Genomic DNA, 11,971 nt, shown 5'->3' with positions numbered 1-11,971 from the left:
AATATACTTATTTAAAAGCTACAAATTTCCTCCAACTCTTGATTTAGGTACAGCCCATGAGTTTTATTTAATTACACTTTTTTCTGATCACTTTCTGATTTCCTTTGATCTATGAGCTAACCTGCTTCCTGTGTGTGTGTGTGTGTGTGTTTTAAATAACTTGATTGTGGTTTATTTTTAGCCTAATTTCACTGTTGATGGAGAATGTGACCTATGAGAATCACTGCTACAGATATGTTGAGTTTTCCTGAATGATACTTTATAAATTTTCATGAATATTTCACTTGTGCTTAAAATGAAATTCATCAGTTTTAGATACAGTAACTATATTGTTCAATATTCTATGTGTTTTGCTTATTTGTTTTGAAACAAAAAGTTCATTGTATAACCTAGGCAAGCCTCAAATTAACAATGCCCCTGTTTCAGCCTCTATAGTGCTAAGAGTACAGACATGGGCCCCATGCCCACTGGAGTCAGAGCTTCGAAAGGCTGCTTACGGGATTCTAATGCTCCAAAGATCTGGGTAACACTGATTATCTAGAGGACATGAGGAGGATAAGACACAGACCAGTGGTCTGTGTCATGTCGCCCCTTCCCAACTACAGAAGGATGAGCAGAAGCCTGTGCCTTCTGCGACTCTCCTCTGTTTATGAATAGCGCTTGACTATGGTTGGCGTGCCCCGAACAAGGAGAGCCACAAAGAGGCCTTAGGAATTGCTTCTTCTGAAGATGCTTTTTAAGCCTCACATGGAGCAAACTACAAGTTTCCCAAGTCCTCAAGCAGGGAGATGAAGGCCTGCAGGGTCTCCAGGATGCTTGTTTCCCCCGAGTTCCTGCCTCCTTCAAACTGGGAGTCTGCTGAGCTCAGAGCCAAGTCTGGACTGTAGTGTCTGCTGCGGCTTATGGAAATGTCAGCCCAGGCTTATGCTCTAGGGGCTGCCCTATTCCATTTGGAGACAAGAAAGGGGCTTTGAGTACAGGGTGGGGTACATGTCGAGAAAATCTAGATTCAGCTTTACACCACAGTAGTAGTCCGAGTTCCTGTTTCGGGCAAAGGAGGGGTAACTTCTGACCTGAGGAATTGGAGTTTTCCCAGGAATAATATATTTGAGTGACAGGTAAGAGCAACCTCTTTTTAGAAATGTAAATCTTTTTCCTAGAAATCACTCAGACTTCCACAGGTGTCGGGCTTAGGGACATCATCAACAAAACAATCTAGAATTCCTTCCTTACCTTGTATCCCTGATTCTACACTCAGTAGAACACACCTAGGGCTACTTTATTTGCAGGAAGATCTGATATGTCAATATTTACACAGAGGAATTCCAAGTTGTTATTCTGATGTTCTCTGGTGTGGTATTTCCTTTGGGAAGAAAAGGCAAACCTGGATGCTATAGTAGGATCTAAACAGTAAGAATGGCCCATAGATGGCCCCTTATTCCAAGCATGAACTTATTTTACGTCAAAACCTTAAGTTGTTCAGGTTGACTAAAGGCACACAGATGTAGAAAGGAGAGAAAGCACAGACTAGGAAGACACATGATGCTAGGAAGAGGTCATGCTTCCAGCTGCTTCCGGAGGGATCCATTAAACAGTACCCTTCTCGTTCCCTGGTTGAAAAATAAGTCACAGATCCAGACAGGTGAAGATCCACACAGCAGCCTTATGGCTGATGTTTGGTTTTGGGTGTGGCTCAGGCCCTGAGCCATCAGGGAGGATACAGCTGTGAGAGTCTGCTACATCAAGCGCTCCTACATTTTCCAACTATATTGTCAGAAAGTCCAAAGTCCTGAGAGATAGGCTGAGTTCTGTGTGGTGATGAAGGAGAGGGCACGGGGTGCATTTGTAAAACAATACGGAATCCTTGAGAATATGGTGAGATAGTTCTGGATGTGTGATCTACATTCATGGCTTCCTCTAGGGAGGAAGAGGAAGCACATTAAATCCGATGCTCCCTCAGGAGACATAGGTTACGAAACTGTGTCAGTCATCAGAGAACGGTGGCCTGGGATGAGAACTTGGATGACAACTTCTTCCCAAGATGGAGTCCACAGAATCCGCAAGTGACTGTGACCACACAGTATGAAGTATAAAAGAAGGAAGAGGAAAGGGTTACCATAGTTTCTTATTCTCTGTGTGTTGACCAGTTTGTGGGTCAGGGCAGTGCAGTGGCACCCAAGAACTCACAGCAGTGGGGAACACACACACACACATACACACACACACACACACACCAGCTCAAGCCAACTCACCATGCCAGCACGGATCAGGGAGGGGCTTGAAGATCCACCCCTATCTGAAGACCTACTGACAGCTGGCACTGAGGGGGCGGAGGGAGGAGCACTTTCTTCAGGGATGTGGGCCCTGGGAGGCTATCCAGGTGCAGCAGATGGTCCTATATTCATGCACACAAAGGCAGTAGTGAATAGACTCAGTGGGTATTTAAAACAAAGGGCACACCAAGTGAGGAAGAAAACATTGTAGTGGGGAATGGGGGGTGGCTTGAAGAGGGAAACTGAAGATGGATTTAATTAAAGTACATTATATACATGTAAACATATTAAACAAAGAATTTTTTAAATTTTTATTTAATCTTTTTTTTTTTACACTTTAAATTTTATTCCCCCTCCTGGCCCACCTTCTGACTGTTCCACATCCAATGCCTCCTTCCTACCCCCACCCCCTCAACTCTTGTCTCCATGAGGATGTCCCCACCCCCCAACCCAAACAAAGAACTTTTAAATACAAAAAGAAAATCAGGGAGGAAAGACAAACAAATAAACAAGCAGGCAAACAAAAAGGAGGAGTTCCAGTTGTAGCGGCATGCATGAACTTGTAATCCTAACACTGGGAAGGCTGAGCCAGGAGAACTGTCATAAATTCAAGTCCAGATATACATACACACACACACATACATACATACATATACATACACGTATATGTATGTGTGTATATATAACTTAGTTTTCAAAAATGCAGCCCATCTACATAAAGGGCATGTGCATATTTTGACAATGTTAGTCCTGATAAGAAGTGGGAAAAACGTAAAGGAATAGGAAAAAAATGACAAAAGCCAAAGAAAGCACAATGTATTTATATAATGGGATAGAATCCAGATATTCAAAAAGAAAGAAAAACTGATGTGTACTACATATGGGAGAAAGTTGAAACTTTGGTGAAAGCAGGCGGAATCAAGAGGATACATTGTTTCACCGCACTTGGGAAAACCATGGGAGAGACACAGACTTGAGGAGCAGGTCAGTGGCCGCATGGTGCTGGGGGGTGCAGAAGGTGCAGGAGCCAAGGGAGAGGAGAATTCCTTTAGGCATGATGCAAATATTTTCAAATGCACTGGGATGACACAAGCACAGATCTGTGAATATAATAAAAGCCATTGGGTCAAATGTTTTAAGTGTCTGGATAGGGATGGGTATGTGAATTGTGTCTCAAGAAAACTGCCTTTAAAATGTAAGGATGTCATATTCTGGGTATAACATAAGGAAAAATAACTCATGATAACGCAATATAAAAGTAGCGATATGAGTACTGCATTAGAAGGTTAGAAGACAGGAAGACACAGAGTGCACCCTTATAGACTCCTGGGACATATGACAGAACAGAGTGACCATTGTGTGTTAAATTGGTGCCTCAAATCCCATAATCAGTATTGCCATCAGTGGGATATTTTCACACATGTTAAGTTTCCCTGGAGCAAACAAAGATTAGCCTGAAGAGGCAGGTGGCTTTGCCCTGCTCTACCTCCCCAAGAGCCAATGTATCTGATAGAGCTTTGTGGGGTGATCCCCTGAGCCCTCTTGTAGTCCTTGTGGTCTACAGACAACATTAACCTGGCTGAGCCCAAGTGGCGCCGCCCTACTCAGTCAGTATTGCTTTCAAAAGTCTCTAGATTTGGGGCACTTTTTGTGAATTAATATTCTAAATTTACAATGGCTTTAAGGGACAGGAATTTACTATTTCCAGATCCTGGATGAAGAAACTCATGTGTGTTAGCCTGATTTTTGTTCCTATAGTAAAAACCTGAGGCAGGCTATTACATGAGGAAAGTAGGTCTATTTAGCTCAGTCCTGGGAGGTTGGAAGCTCAAACAGCATGAGTTCCCTCGGCTGATCACATTGTGGAGGTAGCCCCTGTATATCTCCAAAACAGCCATCTCTCTCCTTCTTATGAAGCCACCAAGACTCAATTATGGGGCTCTACCCCAATGGCTTTCTTTGATTTAATCATTTCCTAGTGGCTCCACCTCTAAACACAATAGTCAGATTAAGTTTCTACCCTCTTGATATCATTAAGATGTTAGGCATTGAGTTTCTAAGCCTCTGCATAAATTCTGGGACTATTATATGCAAACCACAGCAGGCTCTGTCAGTCAGAGTAATTAGCTTAATTCCAGCAGCCAGTGTCCTAAGACTCTTACTTCCCTACTGGCCTCACCCTTGCAACTGCCCGTCAGAGGCAGCCTGTGGCCCTTGTCCAACAACTCTGTATTATGGCCTTGACCCCAGTTTGCATTTCACTTCTCCCAGTCTTTGTGCTCTGGACTTTGCACCACATACTGCATCCCATCCCGAGACAGCTACCCCACCAGCAAGGAGAGGCGGCAACATCCAGTTGCTCAAAAAAGCAATGCCCAGTTGCTGCATTGCCGGATTCCGGAGCCAGGAGAACTGGCCATCCCGAAGGCAGGCGGCAATGCCGTGGGGCATGCAAAATTGTCTGGGCGCCTGGCTTCAGAGGAGAGAAGATGAGTTATCTCCAGGCTCCACAGACCAGCTGGCCATCCCTGTGCCAGCAAGGGACAGACAGCTGCTATGCTTTCCACAGGGCTCTGCAGACAGACACCCCAGCCCCTCAACCTTTCTCTTTCTATATGCTTCGCTCTTGCTTAACCATCACCCACTCTACATCTGGAAAGACAGGAAGTGCTTACTACGTGGAAGTCATTTTTGTGTTTTTAACAGGAGGTTTTCTCTAGGTGCGTAAAATATACTGTAGGGAACAATCTACACTAACAGCCATGGCATCCCCACAGCTCCAGAGACATCTTTATAACAGCTGACTCCCAGCCCTTGACTGAAACGTGTCTGCATTCTCAAGGTAAGGAGTATGAGCTAGTCAGTGTCTCTTCCCTGAAAGTGACTGACAAAGTTGCTGTGGTCTTTGTATCAAGTGCACACATATCTGAGGACTCAGACCCAAGCATCTTTCTTGACTTCCACCTGCTTCATTTACCGCCTTCCACAGATGAACTGGGAAAAGCACCATATTTGCACCTGAGTGGTTTGGGCAATAGATCACCTGGGCTTTGAGAGCCCAGGTAAGCAATTCAACTTCTCGGAGTCCTGTACTTGTTATTTTTAGATAGGGATGATAATTCCTCCTACACCTCAGGCTTGCTCTGGGACTTAGATAAAGCAGGAGGCATGGAGTGTGACTGGCAGAGCCGAAGTCTGGCTATCACTATACTCAAAACAAAAAGTTGCACCATCTCTCAGAGACTTTCAGAAAGCTCCTACCATTGTCTTTCCTTCTTCACAAGAAAGTTCTGGATAGCAGTGCTTTGGGAAATTTCAGAAATGTTTTTTCCTTCCATTTCTGAGACCATCATATTAGTATGTACCATAAAGAGTAGCAGCTAAACCAAAGAAGACAGGCCACGAAAGGACCCGCTAGGAAGCTACTGTGGCCACCAGAGACCAAATTAAAAAAAAAAAGTTGGAGCAGAAAGTAAAAATACATCAAGGAAGCGCAGTCTCCTCAATCAACTTGAGCATTGGAGAAGTGACTATGAGGTACTGGCTCTTGTGAGAGGCTTTGCAGATGGACAAGTCAAACCACAGCATTGGGTCTCTGGTCCCTCAGAGACTGGGTGACTCTGATGCTAATGTTTAGCTTGTAGCAGTAACTCAATGCTTGTCACTGTCTAATGACTAGGTCACAGCACACTTCTTGCAAAGTTCTCCCTTTAGGAGGCTTCCGGGGCACCAGCTGTCCACTAAGTGTACCCTCCCTCTCGCCAGGAAGCACCAGGAGGCAGTAGAGAAGGGAAGACCCTCTGATCCTGAAAGGAAGAGACTGGCACTTTGTGCTGGGGTGCGGGGCTTGAGGGTTTGACTTGGGAGATCCAGTCTCTGTGACACCGGCCCAATGCCAGTCAGCTACACACTGGAAATCTATCCTGCTCCATATCTTCTGGATAGGAACCAATTTAAAGTCACTTTGAAGTTGTTAAAGTTGCCCCAGGCTATATTCTCCAGAAAGCCGATGTGGATGCTGAGATGGAGTCTGAGTTTCTGGAGCCCACCCAGGCCAGCCTCTTTGGGAAAGAATGAGCAGATGGAACACTGAGGGGTGCTGTGCCGCTGGAGCCACAGTCTACCTGAAGCAGCCTCCAGAAACTAGACGGACCCTTCCACACTTGTGTTGTGGAGGGGTTGGACTTTCATATTTCTGATTTACTCAGTCATTTGAGGCACCAACCAAGAAAAAGAATGCGACTTTAAGCAAGCCCTTTAGGGAGCTGACACTCTGCCAGTGAACTGTGAAGCAATGGGAGGCAAGACAGGACATTAAAGTGGGCAGGGGCCAGTCTGAGGCAGGAGCATGAGCGCTGGCCCAGCCGTCCAGCTGGTTCCCCAATAGTTAGAATACTCAAAACAAGGTGTATTTTTCTAGAACTCTCCATGTGTGTGGCATTTCCAGTTCAGAGGAACCAGGCATCCAGACTAGATGACACCCCACATTCTCCTGGGGCCTCCTGTGAGGAGCAACTGGAGTAAATGCCAGTATTCTATTAGGTGAAATCAGACTTAGAGAGATGGGAGTTCCTTCCTCCTGCCCTTTCCTCAATCAAATTACTGTGTATGTGGAGAGAGAGAGAGAGAGAGAGAGAGAGAGAGAGAGAGAGAGAGAGAGAGAGAGAGAAGAGAGTCTCCCTCTCCCTCTTCTCTCTCTCTAAACCCTCACTCCCCTCTCCCCACTCCCTCCTTCCCTTCCCCCTCCCTCACCTTGTCCCTCTGCAGCTCTCTTTCCCTCCCTCTTATCCCCCATCTCTTACTGTCAGCTGAGATCATCAGTAACAGAGGGTTTTGTTTTCTACATTGCCAGAATTGTGGTTTCCAAGCCAGGCTTAAGAGAAGCTGTTCTTAAAGTGACATCCCAGAGTGGCAGACATTTAGCAACAAGACTGGGCAGTTGCTTTCCTCCTAGTCAGCTGAACGAGTTTTCTCTGAGCCAGCCACTTCTGGACCAGAAGCTTACCTTAGACCCAGACACGCTCTAGACCTCCGCTGCTCAGCTCCAGCTACCGAGAGCCAGGAGCCAGGACAGCCGACCTCCGTTCACACCCACAGATCTGGCAGGAGAACATGGGCTTTGTGGTGGGGACAGAAGAGGTTGGGATACTGAAAGAAGCCTGGAGAAACCATTCCATCTAAACAGGCTGTGCCCAGGGACTCAGGTCACTCCTGGTGGAAGATGAGCTGGCACCTCAGTTGTGAGGACAGACATGCTCACAGAGCAAGCCCTCCTTCACCCGGGCTTCTGGGTGACTTCTTTATTCATCAGGATTTTTTTTTCTCTGTAATCCTGATGTTTTGCTGACAGTGGAGAGACTTTCCTCCCAAAGCTGATCAGTCCCCCAAAGCTGATCAGTCCCGGGAGACAACAAAGCCCACAAAGGAACAAGTCTCCTGCCTCTGGTATCTAGCCTTCTGCCTCTCCTGCCTCTTATACCTCTTAACCTCCTGTCTTGCAGTCTTTCGGCTTCCATTGTCTTCTGTGCCCCATATCCCTCCAACCTCCTTCCTCCTCAGCCTTGTGTCCGCAGGTCTCCTGGCTTCTAGACCACCTCAGTCTCAAACTCACCACAGCTCCTGAGTCTAAGTGGACCTCGTGCTCTGGGTCTCTTCCCTGCATTATTTACCTTTAGGATCCGGTACTAGACAACTAGACAATTCCTGATGCTTTGCAAATCATCCCTACACTTATCTACTGCACAGTTGTGGCAGTTAAAAGACTCCTCGAGACATAGTGTTCTTTAATGAATGAATAAAGGTGTACACTCCTGAATGAGAACCCAGGTCAACGATGTTACCCCAGGGTCCAATAACTGATATTATTTAAATGAGCCAGGCCCAAGCCTGGGTACTCTGTGTGCTGCTTTTCTCATCACTGTGACAAAATAATTGACAGAAACATCTTAAGGGAGTAAGGGTTTACTTCAGCTCAGAGCTTCAGAAGAATTTCCATCCATCATGGTAGGGAAGGCAATCAGAGTAGGTTGGTCCATGGCACTGGTAACATGTAGTGGCCACTTAGCCACATGGTGGTGGATAGAAGGCAGGAGTGAGACTGGAAGCAGAGCAGGGCTATGACCACCTGTAAGTGACTACCCATAAGTGACCACCCACAGTGACTACCTTACCAGCTTTCCCAAACACTACCACAAGCCGAAGACCAAATCAAACACATGAGCTTGTGCAGGACATTTCACCTTCAGTTTACAATTCCCTGTCTTATAATCCTTTCTTGCAGAAAACTCAATAGGAGACCTTGCTTCTCCTGTTGCTTGACCAAATTTGTTGTTCCAGTGTGGCCCTGTGTAGAGAGGGCTGCACACTTGTGTGTCAGTCTCTGTCTTCCTCCCCTTCCTCCTCCTACTCCCTATCCCTCAGTCTCTCTCCTGTATTTTGAGATAAGAGCTTATTATATAGCCTTAACTGGCCTGGTATGTTATATATTTCAGGATGGCCAGCCTGCTGACCTGAATCTAGTGCAGACTGTAAAGATGAAGCACAGTTGGATTGTCCTACTTGCCTTGAGATTTGTCAACAGCTCATGGCAGCAAGAACAGTGCCCTGGGACAACACAATTCATCCCTTCTGATTTTGAGAAATTTCTTCCTCCCCACTGAGGCAGTGTCTTACGTAGCTCAAGCTCAAAGTCACCGTGTAGCTGAGGATGGCTCTGATCTCCTGACCACTCGCCTCCACTTCCTGAGTCCTGGAATCACAGGAATGTGCTACCACTCCTGGCCTGACTTTGAGACACTGGTGACAAAGGACAAGTCACACTGGTGACAACATTACAAGTAAGAGGCATGGGGCCATAGAAGCCCACAATGGCTCTTGTTCTGGTTGTCTTCTCTGCTCTAGCAGCTGGGCTGAAGCTTAGGTTCTATGCTCAAAATGCAAGGAGGTGCTGGAGTCCAGAGCAGATTCCTTCTCAGGCTACCTCTGCCTCTGTCGTGCTGTTGCTGTGGAGGAAATGTCAGTCTCCCCACCAAGAGCCTGACTGAGGGCATGTGGTGGCTTAATTCCAGAATGTCTGGTGCCATTTTCATTGCTCCAAGAAAATTTATAGGCTCAGAGTGCTCGACCGCAGAACCCAGACAGCTAACTGTACAGGGAGGCACAGCCACGTGTGCTTACCTCCCGCACATCCCCTGCACCCTCAGTCATGAATTCCCCAGAGCAGGACTCCATCTCCTCTCCTGCCATGCAAAAACTGGACATAGCCTTGCTACAGGCTCATACAACGGGCTATTCATCAACCATGTGATAAAAAAAAATCTCCCTTTCCTCAGACCTATAAAGAAATTCAACTCTCCCGATCATACCTGAACTCTTATGAGAGCCCTTAGCATGCTCTATGCGTAAACACTGGAGCCTGAACTGTCATCTGAGTTCTGGTATATTGTCATCTGTATGTCCATGGTGTTAGTAACATTTGGATAGTTCCTTATCCACAGGCTCGAATCACCCAGAACCCAAAACTTTTTAGCCAGCATGTTTCTGTTGAGATCATCAGAAAGGGTAGGACTAGGAACATGGAAGTGCTGTCAGTGGGGGCTCTGTGAGAGCAGAGGTGGTTAGCATCACAAGTCAGCAGCTTTCTAAATCAGGACTACACACCCAACCCCGAGCACACCTCTGCATCTCCTTTGGCATGTAGGACTTTTCTAACCAGGAATTCTCACAAGCTATATAAGGCATTGTGCCCATAAATGAAGGTCTACCTACTGCAGTAGCACTTTTCCTGTTTAGCAAGTGTGAAGAGAATAAACAACCATCTTTCCAAAGTCATCTTGAGTTAGGATTCTGCCAGGTGAAACAGAGGGTAGGGGACACGTCTGAAAAATCAGGACCATGCTAGGGGCTGAGATTTTCTATTGTATTTCTACTCTGAGAACCCAAGGCTGGGTGGTAAATGGAGTTTTAAAACAAGCAAACAAGATGAGCTGACCACAGGAGAGGGTCAAAATCATGGTCCCATCTTGTCTTCCTAATGAGGCCAACATCCCATCCATGACCCTCCTCAGTCTTTCTAGTTGCCAATTTTTCATTTGTAATTCACTTCTAATGTATGACTGACAATTGATTCAAACTGGCCAATGGTAAGCCAAGCCAAGCCAAGCCAAGCCAAAAAAAAAAAAAAAAAAAGGAAAACTAGGTTCCAATAAAGCCATGCAATGTAAGCACTTTCTGCTTCATATCACTGAGATGGGTGTCAACACTACTCTTCCTTTAGCTTAGGCCTTGCATATTGTAGCATGGATCCCAGGCTCTTTCTAAGGGCCTTTTGATCTATAGGAGCCCCTGCTCTCCTCCAGTCTCCCCATCTGGGTCCTGCAGCTGAACACTCTGTTGCCCTCCCAGCATTGACTCCACCACGTTTCTAACCGAAGACTGCTGCTCTTCACAGGACTTCCTGAGAGCTTTAGGAATGAAGGCAGATGGCATCTGGTCACAGGTCCTATAGAGTGGCCTGTCCTCCTGTGCTCTTAGGAATTGATTGATGAAGGTGACAAGGTATGGAGGGATGTTATCACTCCACACTCTGAGGAACAGATGCTGAGATGGGATGAGTCTACAGATATGCTTCTAGTGATCCTATAAAGAATTGTAGTGGAGGGAATCGGAGGCAGGAGGCACCTGTAGCACACATTTACAAGTTGATGATCACCACGGAAGGAGCCTGGGAAGAAGTGATGGAGACTTGAGCAGGAACACATTTAGGGAAGGACAGCAGATGGCCTACAAGTAAAGGCCACCCTTCGCATGGCCACCTCAGCCTATCAGGAAGCCGGCTGCTGTGGGCTGTCAGCCTTCCATGTCAGCATGTCACCTTAGGGCTAATCAGGAGGAGTGGTCTCCTTTTGCCCAACAGAGGAATGTCCCGACCTGCAGGACAGTCAACAGGGTTCCTGGAGCTACCTAGGAAAAGGGCAGGGGGTGGGGGGGGGCAAGAAACACAAGAGGCAGACAGCAAGTCAGTATTCCAATCAAGCTGTCAATCTTTAATTTTCACACAAGGCGTTATAAAGGCAAGCAAGCCGGTGTAGGGAAGGGTGAAGGGGGAAAGTCATTGTATTCGGGGAACAATCTCAGGGGGCTAGCATCATATCTCAGGAACAGTTTCTCAGAATTGTCTCTCATGATCTCAGTGAGGATTTGGCAGGAACTTGGCATCATATTTAGATCATGAGGAGGTGAAGTGGAAAGGAGTTGCTATGGTAACTTAACCACAGGTGAGCTTCCTTTGTTTGAGCCCACTCGAGTGAGCTCTGTGTGTACTGACCATCTAGCTTACTTGGCTAATCTTTAAACTAATACATTTCCTTCTAAAGGCAGCCTAGAGAAAGCAGGCTGGAAATGGCTGAGAGGAGGGGGTTTTTGAGATCTCTGTGAGAATGGCTCCTGGCAGAGGAATACAAATACAGTTAATCATGCTCTTCTTTTTCTTTGGGTCCTTATCTGCCTGAAGAACCCAGAATGGCAGCTCCTTTGCACTGCTTAAAAACTGACAGTGGTTCCTACCACAGAGGCAAGCTCCAGCTCCTTGACCAAACACCATGGCTTCTCACAGTTTGGTCTACTCATGCACTGAATCCCCAAGCATGGAATGGGAAGCAGGTGGCACATTTGAACACCGTTGGCTTATGACTGATCAG

Source organism: Apodemus sylvaticus, chromosome 14, assembly GCF_947179515.1.
Source record: "Apodemus sylvaticus chromosome 14, mApoSyl1.1, whole genome shotgun sequence".
Taxonomy (NCBI): Eukaryota; Metazoa; Chordata; class Mammalia; order Rodentia; family Muridae; genus Apodemus; species Apodemus sylvaticus.
The sequence above is the reverse complement of the archived record's forward strand: the minus strand, read 5'-3'. Positions refer to the sequence as shown.